Below are 4,017 nucleotides of genomic sequence, written 5' to 3' on the forward strand. Positions count from 1 at the left end.
CAGCATGCGGAGCCCCCGGGCCTGGCCTGGCCGCGCCCCCAGCTTTTAACTTTTTTTAATCAAAATTACTGTCTCAAATCCTTCTGTTGCTTCTGTGAAACTCACAGGAGGCCACCAGTATAATGTTGACAGTCTTTTTCCACCTCAACATTGAGTTCATTTGTCCTTCCTAGAAGTTTCCGTTCAGCAACATGACCTGCGTTATTTCATGTCACACTAAGCTTCTTTCATTAGTTCCGATTCGTCAAGAATTCTTTTTTAAAAAATTAGCTAAGAGGTTTGTATACATCCACACATGAATGTGGGACTAATAAAAATTAGCATTTTTAATAGAAAACTATACTGAAGGAATGTCCCCAACTAAAGCAATAAGAGAGCACAATGAAAATATACAAGTAATTACATGTATATTGGATAGAGTTATGTACTAAAATATGACTTGCACAGACTGCAGAGAAGAGAAAAAAATATCCTGATAGGTAATTTTTAATAGTAAAGATGAGGATAAAGTTGGTCACTAAAAAAAGCCTTTAAACTGGTTGATATCTTATGAACTCATATCTCACATACCAGGAAGAGACATTTAACGTGATTATGTTCTGAAAAGTCCCTTGGTTAGCCAATTGATCACACATTGAATCTAATTATTTTAGTCATACACACCCTACCAATAAAATAACACAAAAAAATTCTAACATCCAAATTAGTTTCACATTTTTTCTAACTAGTCTTTTGTTTCCACCCAAAAGTTTTAGTTAAGGTGTCAATAAGTCATTTCATAGTCTTAGTACATTTACTCCTCTATAGAAACGCAGCTACTAAAAAAATTTTGTTCGTTTGTTTTGCCAAGGTTTGAAACATTTGTAAGGTATTTATAGAGAGAAAAGTACCTGTTTCTGTAAGCTAATAAACACAGCAGCTGCATCTTTAAGTTTTCATGTGGCACACATTTAACTCTTAAGTAAATGGTACCTTAGAACATAATAGGCTTCTATGACTAAGTAATTTTAAAAATTTTTGTTTCTCAGAGTATTCTAAAAGTTAAGTTCCAACCATTCATAAAATGTATTTGGATACTGCTTGCCATGGTTCAGGTCTTTAACGAATGTTTAATAAGATCTGATACTGAACTGACACAAACAAATTCTAACAATGGAAAATTAGAATCAGATACAGTAACATTCACTCATTGAGATTTGAGATGGATAACACCTGAGATGTTTCTTCTGTCCTATTTCTTATGCTTGAATTGTTGCCATAATTAACTGTTTTTATTGATATGCTCCTTAATTTACTTCATTGCTTCTGAAAGAACAATAACACTCTGACAAAGTCATTGAAACCAGTTAATAGAACACTGAAGAGTTGATACATACCTCATCAAGTATCTGATGTATGAAGTGAGATGGGAAGTAATTTGCTAATGTATAATTTTTTATATTGTCTCTTCTTATTAGGCATTTTTAACATTACTTTTTTGCTTCCCTTTCTGTTTGTCAAGATCTGCTATTTTCTCCCTCCCGCACATTTCTTTATCTCTCTCTCTGTCTTTCTCTCTCTCATACACACACATCCCTCATTTGTAAAATAATCACAATTACTGTTTATACATCGACAAAACTGAATTTTTTCCCAAATATCAACTTTTTATTAGATCCTATCCCTTTGGATCCTCATGAATTTTTGTGCATTAGGATCAATTATGATACTCAAGGTATTTTTCTCTTGTCATTTTGACGAAAATAAAATGTTAATTCTACATTTTATTATATTCTTATCTCATGTAGTTCCTTAACTACTACCTTATAGTTTAAATAAGAGATTTAATGTGATATTTCAAAGTTTCTTCTATCCATCCAAATTATATGCAAAATGTTGATGTGATTATATGTGCATTATTATAAATTCCATCAGTCTCACAAAATTTTCAAAGCTTTTGGTTGTTGAACTTTTATGACTAGCTTACATAACAGGTAGGGACTGCTAACAAAATTATAAACTGAAATATCCCTCAATTGGCCAAGTAATCACATACTGAATCTAATAATTTTCATTATATATACTTATAAAAAGAAAACATACAGATAGTTATTCTAGCATCCTAAATAGCTTCATGTTACTTCTTATTGGTGTGTTTTTTTTTTTTTTCTTGTTATAACTAGCAAAAAGTTGAAAACTACAGGTTAATCTTAAATACAGCAAATGTAGCTATCAATGATAGCAAGTATGCAAGAAATTATTGAGGATATGAATAATGACGGAGATAATATACAGAAGGAAACAGAAATACTTGTCTACTTAATTTTGCTGAAAACTTTTTAATGATTTATACACCACCATATAAGCTTTTTTTGTTCATGTATGTACTATTAATGGTAGCCACATTTTTTAAAAATATATGACAATCTGAGGGAGAATGTTATTTTTTCCATTAGAACTCAAGCTATTAAATCCATTATCCATTTTTGTTTCCCTGTCAATGCAATCTGTCTCTTTGCTTTGCCCCTATTAATGCCACATTGAAAAATTGAATCTGTTCCCTAAGTTAGTCTCTAACCTCTTTTATTATTTGAAAGAGAGTTTAGTGCTTGGAAACTTGCTCGGGGAAATAGAATTCCCTTCCTAAAATTTTCCATTGCACAAACATCAGTATTGCAAGCATGTTCACTAGTGAGCCTCTGGCCTGCTTTTGAAGAATTACTGAACAAAATGACTGAGGTCAATATAGGGTTTCTCAGAGGCTCTGCTAATTCATATGTTATAGGACGCTGATCCCTTCAGACTAAACGAAAAGCCACCGCTTTCTAATGCCCACTGTATGTGGGGGAAGTGGAGGTGGGAGACAGGATGGGGAGAGATTGTCTGTTTGGTCTATGGGCTGTGTAGAAATAAAGAGAAAAAACTTAATAAACCAAAGCCAAATTCAAAAAACCTAAAAAAAAATTCCTTTTTGTCCCAAATGTATTCTGTTTTTAATATTAAATTATTTTATATATTTCTTAACAAAAGTATTGCTTATTATACATAATTTGCAAACATTAGATGAGCTAGAATAATCTGAGTGCTCAGCTCCAACATGTGCAGCGGATGAAGTAATCTAAAAAACAAATCAACATTTTTTTCTCAGATGAATAAGAAAATAGGGTAGACACATTAGCAGATTTCATCCACCTCAGCCACCCTAAACTCTGATTTCTGTCTCCTGGTCTGTTCAACTCACTGAGACCACTCTGGTCTGTGTTGGATTTCCCTGCCTACATCATGAGTTACCAGGTTGGACTGATCCTCCAGGCAAAAGGCCGGGGTGTTTGTAAGACTCACAGCACTTGAAAGGAACGTTTTCCCACTTTTGCATTTCCTGCTCTCCAATGTCTAAAAAGAGTATTTTCATATATTTTGTTTAGTTTTCTACATGTTTAAAATGGGAAAGTAAATCGATTCCCATCTACTCTCTCGTGAAAAGAAGCTGAAATCCCTACCTTTGTTTTTGGATTGGAAAATTTTAAATTGAATTACATGGCCGAGCATGGTGGCTCACACCTGTAGTCCCAGCACTTTGGGAGGCCAAGGCCGGCGGCTCACCTGAGGTCAGGAGTTTGAGACCAGTCTGACTAATGTGGCGAAACCCTATCCCTACTAAAAACACAAAATTTAGCTGGGCATAGTGGCCTGCGCCTGTTATCCCAGGTACTCAGGAGGCTAAGGCAGGAGAATCGCTTCAACCTGGTAGAAGGAGGTGGCAGTGAGTTGAGACCATGCCACTGCACTCTGGACTAGGTGACAGAGTGAGACTCTGTCTCAAAATAAATAAATAAATAGATAAATAAATAAGTAAACAAACCTCTTATTAAAAAGTACACAAATTATAAATTCAAAGATTAATTTTCATAAAAGGAACAAACTCATGTATATAGCAGAGTAAGAAATAAAATATTAACAACACCCCAAAGCCCCCGTATGTCTCTTTTTAATCATTGTAAACACCGTGCTGACTTTTAATCCCATTGATGAGTTTTG

The sequence above is a fragment of the Mandrillus leucophaeus genome, unplaced genomic scaffold (genome assembly GCF_000951045.1).
Source record: "Mandrillus leucophaeus isolate KB7577 unplaced genomic scaffold, Mleu.le_1.0 Scaffold233, whole genome shotgun sequence".
Lineage (NCBI taxonomy): Eukaryota > Metazoa > Chordata > Mammalia > Primates > Cercopithecidae > Mandrillus > Mandrillus leucophaeus.